Source organism: Mobula hypostoma, unplaced genomic scaffold (assembly GCF_963921235.1).
Source record: "Mobula hypostoma unplaced genomic scaffold, sMobHyp1.1 scaffold_36, whole genome shotgun sequence".
NCBI lineage: Eukaryota > Metazoa > Chordata > Chondrichthyes > Myliobatiformes > Myliobatidae > Mobula > Mobula hypostoma.
Window position 1 is genome coordinate 5,693,109 of NW_026948187.1, and position 11,091 is coordinate 5,704,199.

The 11,091-nt window shown below is 64.1% G+C and overlaps 1 long non-coding RNA gene across 1 annotated transcript; it reads right to left on the minus strand.

Moving 5' to 3' along the window:
* Positions 1-457: 457 nt before the first annotated feature.
* LOC134341683 (uncharacterized) lies at positions 458-10,837 on the minus strand. Its single transcript, XR_010016843.1, has 3 exons — positions 10,801-10,837; positions 10,226-10,276; positions 458-497 (listed from the first exon to the last, which is right to left on the minus strand). It is a non-coding gene; the product is annotated as an uncharacterized LOC134341683 (long non-coding RNA).
* Between the last annotated feature and the right edge of the window lie 254 nt (positions 10,838-11,091).

Consider the following 11,091-nt stretch of genomic DNA (forward strand, 5'->3'; position numbering starts at 1 on the left):
AGGGAGCCAACCCTGCGTCCCCCACCCTCACCACCCGACCCCTTTACATCCCTCTGTTTCAGAACCTAACCCTCCTCCTCCTCAGGGAGGGAGCCCCGAGAGTGGGGAGAGTGAGGGAAGATTTCCTCGTCTGTGTTGTCCACCCCGACCCCTTATCATGATCGGTTCCATCCCCCTCCCCCAGAATAATTCCATAACCACCCACTCCCTCCCCCGGGATCCAACCTCCTTCATCGTCCCTCCGAACCACATCCTCCCCTCCTCAATCCGCTACCCTCTGTCAACCTCCAACTCCATCCCAATTCCTCCCCTCCTCAGATCCCTACCCCTCCACCCCACCATCTGCAGGCCTCGAAGGAATCGAGCGCCCTCCCGTCCCTACTTCCAACTCCCTACCCTCCATATCCCCTCCCTCCCCCGTCCCCACACTCATTCCTCCCTCACATGAAAAAAAACCTCCTCACCCTCACTCCCTGTCCTGGACTCCTCAGGAACTCCTGGAAAAGATGATCACAAACAGTCTTCAGCTGAATTAAACAGGGAGGGGTCACAGGGATGTGTGTAGGGGAGGGAGGGAGGGTGGAGGGTCACAGGGATGTCCGTAGGGGAGGGAGGGAGGGAGGGTGGAGGGTCACAGGGATGTCTGTAGGGCAGGGAGGGAGGGTGGAGGGTCACAGGGATGTCTGTAGGGGAGCGAGGGAGGGAGGGAGGAGGGTCACAGGGATGTCTGTAGGGGAGCGAGGGACGGTGGAGGGTCACAGGGATGTCTGTAGGGGAGGGAGGGAGGGTGGAGGGTCACAGGGATGTCTGTAGGGGAGGGAGGGAGGGAGGGTGGAGGGTCACAGGGATGTCTGTAGGGGAGGGAGGGAGGGAGGGTGGAGGGTCACAGGGATGTCTGTAGGGGAGGGAGGGAGGGAGGGTGGAGGGTCACAGGGATGTCTGTAGGGGAGGGAGGGAGGGAGGGTGGAGGGTCACAGGGATGTCCGTAGGGGAGCGAGGGAGGGAGGGAGGGAGGGTGGAGGGTCACAGGGATGTCTGTAGGGGAGGGAGGGAGGGAGGGTGGAGGGTCACAGGGATGTCTGTAGGGGAGCAAGGAAGGGAGGGAGGGTGGATGGTCACAAGGATGTCCGTAGGGGAGGGAGGGAGGGTGGAGGTTCACAGGGATGTCTGTAGGGGAGCGAGGAAGGGAGGGAGGGTCACAGGGATGTCTGTAGGGGAGGGAGGGAGGGTGGAGGGTCACAGGGATGTCTCTACGGGAGGAGGGAGGGAGTGTGGAGGGTCACAGGGATGTCTGTAGGGAACTGAGGGAGGGAGGGAGGGTGGAAGGTCACAGGGATGTCTGTAGGGGAGCGAGGGAGGGAGGGTGGAGGGTCACAGGGATGTCTGTAGGGGAGCAAGGAAGGGAGGGAGGGTGGATGGTCACAAGGATGTCCGTAGGGGAGGGAGGGAGGGTGGAGGTTCACAGGGATGTCTGTAGGGGAGCGAGGAAGGGAGGGAGGGTCACAGGGATGTCTGTAGGGGAGGGAGGGAGGGTGGAGGGTCACAGGGATGTCTCTACGGGAGGAGGGAGGGAGTGTGGAGGGTCACAGGGATGTCTGTAGGGAACTGAGGGAGGGAGGGAGGGAGGAGGGTCACAGGGATGTCCGTAGGGGAGCGAGGGAGGGAGGGAGGGAGGGTGGAGGGTCACAGGGATGTCTGTAGGGGAGGGAGGGAGGGAGGGTGGAGGGTCACAGGGATGTCTGTAGGGGAGGGAGGGAGGGAGGGTGGAGGGTCACAGGGATGTCTGTAGGGGAGGGAGGGAGGGAGGGTGGAGGGTCACAGGGATGTCTGTAGGGGAGGGAGGGAGGGAGGGTGGAGGGTCACAGGGATGTCCGTAGGGGAGCGAGGGAGGGAGGGAGGGAGGGTGGAGGGTCACAGGGATGTCTGTAGGGGAGGGAGGGAGGGAGGGTGGAGGGTCACAGGGATGTCTGTAGGGGAGCAAGGAAGGGAGGGAGGGTGGATGGTCACAAGGATGTCCGTAGGGGAGGGAGGGAGGGTGGAGGTTCACAGGGATGTCTGTAGGGGAGCGAGGAAGGGAGGGAGGGTCACAGGGATGTCTGTAGGGGAGGGAGGGAGGGTGGAGGGTCACAGGGATGTCTCTACGGGAGGAGGGAGGGAGTGTGGAGGGTCACAGGGATGTCTGTAGGGAACTGAGGGAGGGAGGGAGGGTGGAAGGTCACAGGGATGTCTGTAGGGGAGGGAGGGATGGAGGGTGGAGGGTCACAGGGATGTCTGTAGGGAGCGAGGGAGGGAGGGTGGAGGGTCACAGGGATGTCTGTAGGGAAGTGAGGGAGGGAGGGAGGGTGGAAGGTCACAGGGATGTCTGTAGGGGAGGGAGGGATGGAGGGTGGAGGGTCACAGGGATGTCTGTAGGGGAGTGAGGGAGGGAGGGAGGGAGGGAGGAGGGTCACAGGGATGTCTGTAGGGGAGGGAGGGAGGGTGGAGGGTAACAAGGATGTCTGTAGGGGAGGGAGGGAGGGAGGAGGGTCACAGGGATGTCTGTAGGGGAGGGAGGGAGGGTGGAGGGTAACAAGGATGTCTGTAGGGGAGGGAGGGAGGGATGGAGGGTGGAGGGTCACAGGGATGTCTGTAGGGGAGGGAGGGAGGGTGGAGGGTCACAGGGATGTCTGTAGGGGAGGGAGGGAGGGAGGGTGGAGGGTCACAGGGATGTCTGTAGGGGAGGGAGGAAGGGAGGGAGGGTGGAGGGTCACAGGGATGTCTGTAGGGGAGGGAGGGAGGGTGGAGGGTTACAGGGATGTCTGTAGGGGGGGACGGAGGGTGGAGGTTCACAGGGATGTCTGTAGGGGACGGAGGGAGGGTGGAGGGTCACAGGGATGTCTGTTGAGGAGGGAGGGAGGGAGGGTGGAGGGTCTCAGGGATGTCTGTAGGGGAGGGAGGGAGGGAGGGTGGAGGGTCTCAGGGATGTCTGTAGGGGAGGGAGGGAGGGAGGGTGGAGGGTCACAGGGATGTCTGTAGGGAAGTGAGGGAGGGAGGGAGGGTGGAGGGTCACAGGGATGTCTGTAGGGGAGCGAGGGAGGGAGGGAGGGTGGAGGGTCACAGGGATGTCTGTAGGGAGCGAGGGAGGGAGGGTGGAGGGTCTCAGGGATGTCTGTAGGGGAGGGAGGGAGGGAGGGAGGAAGGGTGGAGGGTCACAGGGATGTCTGTAGGGGAGTGAGGGAGGGAGGGAGGGAGGGTGGAGGGTCACAGGGATGTCTGTAGGGGAGGGAGGGAGGGTGGAGGGTAACAAAGATGTCTGTAGGGGAGGGAGGGAGGGATGGAGGGTGGAGGGTCACAGGGATGTCTGTAGCGGAGGGAGGGAGGGAGGGAGAGTGGAGGGTTACAGGGATGTCTGTAGGGGAGGGAGGGAGGATGGAGGGTCACAGGGATGTCTGTAGGGGGGGGACGGAGGGTGGAGGTTCACAGGGATGTCTGTAGGGGAGGGAGGGAGGGTGGAGGGTCACAGGGATGTCTCTAGGGGAGGGAGGGAGGGTGGAGGGTCACAGGGATGTCTGTAGGGGAGGGAGGGAGGGAGGGAGGAGGGTCACAGGGATGTCTGTAGGGGAGCGAGGGAGGGAGGGTGGAGGGTCTCAGGGATGTCTGTAGGGGAGCGAGGGAGGGAGGGTGGAGGGTCACAGGGATGTCTGTAGGGGAGGGAGGGAGGGTCACAGGGATGTCTGTAGGGGAGGGAGGGAGGGTGGAGGGTCACAGGGATGTCTGTAGGGGAGGGAGGGAGGGTGGAGGGTCACAGCTATGTCTGTAGGGAAGCGAGGGAGGGAGGGAGGGAGGGTGGAGGGTCACAGGGATGTCTGTAGGGGAGGGAGGGAGGGAGGGAGGAGGGTCACAGGGATGTCTGTAGGGGAGCAAGGGAGGGAGGGTGGAGGGTCACAGGGATGTCTGTAGGGAGGGAGGAGGGTCACAGGGATGTCTGTAGGGGAGCGAGGGAGGGAGGGAGGAGGGTCACAGGGATGTCTGTAGGGGAGAGAGGGAGGGAGGGAGGGTGGAGGGTCACAGGGATGTCTGTAGGGTGGGAGGGAGGGTGGAGGGTAACAGCTATGTCTGTAGGGGAAGGAGGGAGGGAGGGTGGAGGGTCACAGGGATGTCTGTAGGGGAGGGAGGGAGGGTGGAGGGTCACAGGGATGTCTGTAGGGGAGGGCGGGAGGGTGGAGGGTCACAGGGATGTCTGTAGGGGAGGGAGGGAGGGAGGGAGGGAGGGAGGGAGGGAGGAGGGTCACAGGGATGTCTGTAGGGGAGCGAGGGAGGGAGGGAGGGTGGAGGGTCACAGGGATGTCTGTAGGGTGGGAAGGGTAACAGCTATGTCTGTAGGGGAAGGAGGGAGGGAGGGTGGAGGGTCACAGGGATGTCTGTAGGGGAGGGAGGGAGGGTGGAGGGTCACAGGGATGTCTGTAGGGGAGGGCGGGAGGGTGGAGGGTCACAGGGATGTCTGTAGGGGAGGGAGGGAGGGAGGGAGGGTGGAGGGTCACAGGGATGTCTGTAGGGGAGCGAGGGAGGGAGGGAGGGTGGAAGGTCACAGGGATGTCTGTGGGGAGGGAGGGAGGAAGGGTGGAGGGTCACAGGGATGTCTGTAGGGGAGGGTAGGAGGGTGGAGGGTCACAGGGATGTCTGTAGGGGAGGGTAGGAGGGTGGAGGGTCACAGGGATGTCTGTAGGGGAGGGTAGGAGGGTGGAGGGTCACAGGGATGTCTGTAGGGAGGGAGGAGGGTCACAGGGATGTCTGTAGGGGAGCGAGGGAGGGATGGAGGGTGGAGGGTCACAGGGATGTCTGTAGGGGAGGGAGGGATGGAGGGTGGAGGGTCACAGGGATGTCTGTAGGGAGCGAGGGAGGGAGGGTGGAACGTCACAGGGATGTCTGTAGGGGAGGGAGGGATGGAGGGTGGAGGGTCACAGGGATGTCTGTAGGGAGGGAGGGAGGGAGGGAGGAGGGTCACAGGGATGTCTGTAGGGGAGGGAGGGAGGGTGGAGGGTAACAAGGATGTCTGTAGGGGAGGGAGGGAGGGAGGGAGGGTGGAGGGTCACAGGGATGTCTGTAGGGGAGGGAGGGAGGGAGGGAGGGTGGAGGGTTACAGGGATGTCTGTAGGGGAGGGAGGGAGGGAGGGAGAGTGGAGGGTTACAGGGATGTCTGTAGGGGAGGGAGGGAGGATGGAGGGTCACAGGGATGTCTGTAGGGGACGGAGGGAGGGTGGAGGGTCACAGGGATGTCTGTTGAGGAGGGAGGGAGGGAGGGTGGAGGGTCTCAGGGATGTCTGTAGGGGAGGGAGGGAAGGTGGAGGGTCACAGGGATGTCTGTAGGGGAGGGAGGGAGGGAGTGTGGAGGGTCACAGGGATGTCTGTAGGGGAGGGAGGGAGGGAGGGTGGAGGGTCACAGAGATGTCTGTAGGGGGGGACGGAGGGTGGAGGGTCACAGGGATGTCTGTAGGGGAGGGAGGGAGGGAGGGTGGAAGGTCACAGGGATGTCTGTAGGGGGGGACGGAGGGTGGAGGTTCACAGGGATGTCTGTAGGGGACGGAGGGAGGGTGGAGGGTCACAGGGATGTCTGTTGAGGAGGGAGGGAGGGAGGGTGGAGGGTCTCAGGGATGTCTGTAGGGGAGGGAGGGAGGGTGGAGGGTCACAGGGATGTCTGTAGGGGAGGGAGGGAGGGTGGGTGGGTGGAGGGTCACAGGGATGTCTGTAGGGGAGGGAGGGAGGGTGGGAGGGTGGAGGGTCACAGGGATGTCTGTAGGGGAGCGAGGGAGGGAGGGTGGGTGGAGGGTCACAGGGATGTCTGTAGGGGAGGGAGGGAGGGAGGGTGGAGGGTCACAGGGATGTCTGTAGGGGAGGGGAGGGAGGGGGAGGGTCACAGGGATGTCTGTAGGGAGGAGGGAGGGAGGGAGGAAGGGTGGAGGGTCACAGGGATGTCTGTAGGGAAGGGAGGGAGGGAGGGAGGGTGGGGGGTCACAGGGATGTCTGTAGGGGAGGGAGGGAGGGAGGGAGGGTGGAGGGTCACAGGGATGTCTGTAGGGGAGCGAGGGAGGGAGGGAGGAAGGGTGGAGGGTCACAGGGATGTCTGTAGGGGAGGGAGGGAGGGAGGGTGGAGGGTCACAGGGATGTCTGTAGGGGAGGGAGGGAGGGAGGGTGGAGGGTCACAGGGATGTCTGTAGGGGAGGGAGGGAGGGTGGAGGGTCACAGGGATGTCTCTACGGGAGGAGGGAGGGAGTGTGGAGGGTCACAGGGATGTCTGTAGGAGAGGGAGGGAGGGTGGAGGGTCACAGGGATGTCTCTACGGGAGGAGAGAGGGAGTGTGGAGGGTCACAGGGATGTCTGTAGGGAAGTGAGGGAGGGAGGGAGGGTGGAAGGTCACAGGGATGTCTGTCGGGGCGGGATGGAGGGTGGAGGGTCACAGGGATGTCTGTAGGGGAGGGAGGGAGGGAGGGAGGAAGGGTGGAGGGTCACAGGGATGTCTGTAGGGGAGGGAGGGAGGGAGGGAGGGAGGGTGGAGGGTCACAGGGATGTCTGTAGGGGAGGGAGGGAGGGAGGGAGGAAGGGTGGAGGGTCACAGGGATGTCTGTAGGGGAGTGAGGGAGGGAGGGAGGGAGGGTGGAGGGTCACAGGGATGTCTGTAGGGGAGGGAAAGAGGGTGGAGGGTCACAGGGATGTCTGTAGGGGAGGGAGGGAGGGAGGGTGGAGGGTCACAGGGATGTCTGTAGGGGAGCGAGGGAGGGAGGGTGGAGGGTCACAGGGATGTCTGTAGGGGAGCGAGGGAGGGAGGGAGGGAGGGTGGAGGGTCACAGGGATGTCTGTAGGGGAGGGAGGGAGGGAGGGTGGAGGGTCACAGGGATGTCAGTAGGGGAGGGAGGGAGGGAGGGTGGAGGGTCACAGGGATGTCTGTAGGGGAGGGAGGGAGGGAGGGTGGAGGGTCACAGGGATGTCAGTAGGGGAGGGAGGGAGGGTGGAGGGTCACAGGGATGTCTGTAGGGGAGGGAGGGAGGGTGGGAGGAGGGTCACAGGGATGTCTGTTGGGGAGGGAGGGAGGGAGGGAGGAGGGTGACAGGGATGTCTGTTGGGGAGTGAGGGAGGGAGGGAGGGAGGGAGGAGGGTCACAGGGATGTCTGTAGGGGAGGGAGGGAGGGAGGGAGGAAGGGTGGAGGGTCACAGGGATGTCTGTAGGGGAGTGAGGGAGGGAGGGAGGGAGGGAGGAGGGTCACAGGGATGTCTGTAGGGGAGGGAGGGAGGATGGAGGGTCACAGGGATGTCTGTAGGGGAGGGAGGGAGGGAGGGTGGAGGGTCACAGGGATGTCTGTAGGGGAGCGAGGGAGGGAGGGAGGGTGGATGGTCACAGGGATGTCTGTAGGGGAGGGAGGGAGGGAGGGTGGAGGGTCACAGGGATGTCTGTAGGGGAGGGAGGGAGGGAGGGTGGAGGGTCACAGGGATGTCTGTAGGGGAGCGAGGAAGGGAGGGTGGAGGGTCACAGGGATGTCTGTCGGGGAGCGAGGGAGGGAGGGAGGGTGGAAGGTCACAGGGATGTCTCTACGGGAGGAGGGAGGGAGTGTGGAGGGTCACAGGGATGTCTGTAGGGAAGTGAGGGAGGGAGGGAGGGTGGAAGGTCACAGGGATGTCTGTAGGGGAGGGACGGAGGGAGGGAGGAGGGTGACAGGGATGTCTGTAGGGGAGGGAGGGAGGGAGGGAGGAGGGTGACAGGGATGTCTGTAGGGGAGCGAGGAAGGGAGGGAGGGTGGATGGTCACAGGGATGTCCGTAGGGGAGGGAGGGAGGGGGAGGGTCACAGGGATGTCTGTAGGGGAGCGAGGAAGGGAGGGAGGGTGGATGGTCACAGGGATGTCCGTAGGGGAGGGAGGGAGGGTGGAGGGTCACAGGGATGTCTGTAGGGGAGGGAGGGAGGGAGGGTGGAGGGTCACAGGGATGTCTGTAGGGGAGCGAGGAAGGGAGGGTGGAGGGTCACAGGGATGTCTGTCGGGGAGGGAGGGAGGGAGGGTGGAGGGTCACAGGGATGTCTCTACGGGAGGAGGGAGGGAGTGTGGAGGGTCACAGGGATGTCTGTAGGGAAGTGAGGGAGGGAGGGAGGGTGGAAGGTCACAGGGATGTCTGTAGGGGAGTGAGGGATGGAGGGTGGAGGGTCACAGGGATGTCTGTAGGGAGCGAGGGAGGGAGGGTGGAGGGTCTCAGGGATGTCTGTAGGGGAGGGAGGGAGGGAGGGAGGGAGGGAGGGAGGGTGGAAGGTCACAGGGATGTCTGTAGGGGAGTGAGGGATGGAGGGTGGAGGGTCACAGGGATGTCTGTAGGGAGCGAGGGAGGGAGGGTGGAGGGTCACAGGGATGTCTGTAGGGGAGTGAGGGATGGAGGGTGGAGGGTCACAGGGATGTCTGTAGGGGAGGGAGGGAGGGAGGGAGGGTGGAGGGTCACAGGGATGTCTGTAGGGGAGGGAGGGAGGGAGGGAGGGTGGAGGGTCACAGGGATGTCTGTAGGGAGGGAGGAGGGTCACAGGGATGTCTGTAGGGGAGCGAGGGAGGGAGGGAGGAGGGTCACAGGGATGTCTGTAGGGGAGCGAGGGAGGGAGGGTGGAGGGTCACAGGGATGTCTGTAGGGAGGGAGGAGGGTCACAGGGATGTCTGTAGGGGAGCGAGGGAGGGAGGGAGGAGGGTCACAGGGATGTCTGTAGGGGAGAGAGGGAGGGAGGGAGGAGGGTCACAGGGATGTCTGTAGGGGAGCGAGGGAGGGAGGGAGGGTGGAGGGTCACAGGGATGTCTGTAGGGTGGGAGGGAGGGTGGAGGGTAACAGCTATGTCTGTAGGGGAAGGAGGGAGGGAGGGTGGAGGGTCACAGGGATGTCTGTAGGGGAGGGAGGGAGGGTGGAGGGTCACAGGGATGTCTGTAGGGGAGGGCGGGAGGGTGGAGGGTCACAGGGATGTCTGTAGGGGAGGGAGGGAGGGAGGGAGGGTGGAGGGTCACAGGGATGTCTGTAGGGGAGCGAGGGTGGGAGGGAGGGTGGAGGGTCACAGGGATGTCTGTGGGGAGGGAGGGAGGAAGGGTGGAGGGTCACAGGGATGTCTGTAGGGGAGGGTAGGAGGGTGGAGTGTCACAGGGATGTCGGTAGGGGAGGGTAGGAGGGTGGAGGGTCACAGGGATGTCTGTAGGGAGGGAGGAGGGTCACAGGGATGTCTGTAGGGAGGGAGGAGGGTCACAGGGATGTCTGTAGGGGAGGGAGGGAGGGAGGGAGCGAGGGAGGGAGGGAGGAGGGTCACAGGGATGTCTGTAGGGAGCGAGGGAGGGAGGGAGGAGGGTCACAGGGATGTCTGTAGGGGAGTGAGGGAGGGAGGGAGGAGGGTCACAGGGATGTCTGTAGGGGAGGGAGGGAGGGTGGAGGGTCACAGGGATGTGTGTAGGGGAGGGAGGGAGGGAGGGTAGAGGGTGACAGGGATGTCTGCAGGGGAGCAAGGGAGGGAGGGAGGGTGGAGGGTCACAGGGATCTGTGTAGGGGAGGGAGGGAGGGAGGGTGGAGGTTCACAGGGATGTCTGTAGGGGAGGGAGGGAGGGAGGGTGGAGGGTCACAGGGATGTCTGCAGGGGAGGGAGGGAGGGAGGGAGGGTGGAGGGATACAGGGATGTCTGCAGGGGGGGAGGGAGGGATGGAGGGTGGAGGGTCACAGGGATGTCTGTAGGGGAGGGAGTGAGGGAGGGTGGAGGGTCACAGGGATGTCTGTTGAGGAGGGAGGGAGGGAGGGGGGAGGGGGATGATGAGAGGGGAAGGGTGACGGGGAAGGGGGAGGAGGAGGGGGAGAAGGAGGAGGGGGAGGTAGGGGAGGGGGAGGGTGTGGGGTAGTGGGAGGGGGGAGGATGAGGGAGAGGGAGAGGGGGAGGGAGAGGTGGAGGGTGAGGGGTAGAGAGGGCGAGGTGGGCCAGGAGGGAGGAGGGAGAGGCAGGGTGACGAGAGCGTGAGGGAGAGGGAGGCTGGGCGGGAAGAGAGTGCGGGGAGGTGAAGCGAGAGGCGAGGGAGGAAGGGGAGGAGGGGAAGGGGAGGAGGAGGAGGAGGAGGAGGGGGGACGAGGAGGAGGGGGAGGAGGAGGAGGAGGAGGGGGAGGAGGAGGAGGGGGAGGAGGAGGAGGGGAAGGGGAGGAGGAAGAGGAGGGGGATTGTCAATGGGAGAGGGAGCCGGGGAGGGTTCCATGCTGACCCTCACCTGGCTGGACGCCGTCCTCGGCCGGGATCGTGCCGTCCGCCGTTTCCGAGCCTTGGCAGAGAGGGCACAGGAGACCCACAGTCAGAGACAGGGCAGGAGGGGAGGGAGCCACCCCTGCGTCCCCCACCCTCACCACCCGACCCCTTTCCATCCCTCTGTTTCAGAACCTACCCCTCCTCCTCCTCAGGGAGGGAGCCCCGAGAGTGGGGAGAATGAGGGAAGATTTCCTAGTCTGTGTTGTCCACCCCGACCCCTTATCACGATCGGTTCCATCCCCCTCCCCCAGAATAATTCCATAACCACCCACTCCCCTCCCCCGGGATCCAACCTCCTTCATCGTCCCTCCGAACCACATCCTCCCCTCCTCAATCCGCTACCCTCTGTCAACCTCCCACTACATCCAAATTCCTCCTCTCCTGCCCTCCTCTGATCCCTAACCCTCCACCCCACCATCTGCAGCCCTCGAAGGAATCGAGCGCCCTCCCGTCCCTACTTCCAACTCCCTACCATCCATATCCCCTCCCTCCCCCGTCCCCACACTCATTCCTCCCTCACATGAAATAAAACCTCCTCACCCTCACTCCCTGTCCTGGACTCCTCAGGAACTCCTGGAAAAGATGATCAGAAACACAGTCTTCAGCTGAATTAAACAGGGAGGGGTCACAGGGATGTGTGTAGGGGAGGGAGGGAGGGTGGAGGGTCACAGGGATGTCTGTAGGGGAGGGAGGGAGGGTGGAGGGTCACAGGGATGTCTGTAGGGGAGGGAGGGAGGGTGGAGGGTCACAGGGATGTGTGTAGGGGAGGGAGAGAGGGTGGAGGGTCACAGGGATGTGTGTAGGGGAGGGAGAGAGGGTGGAGGGTCACAG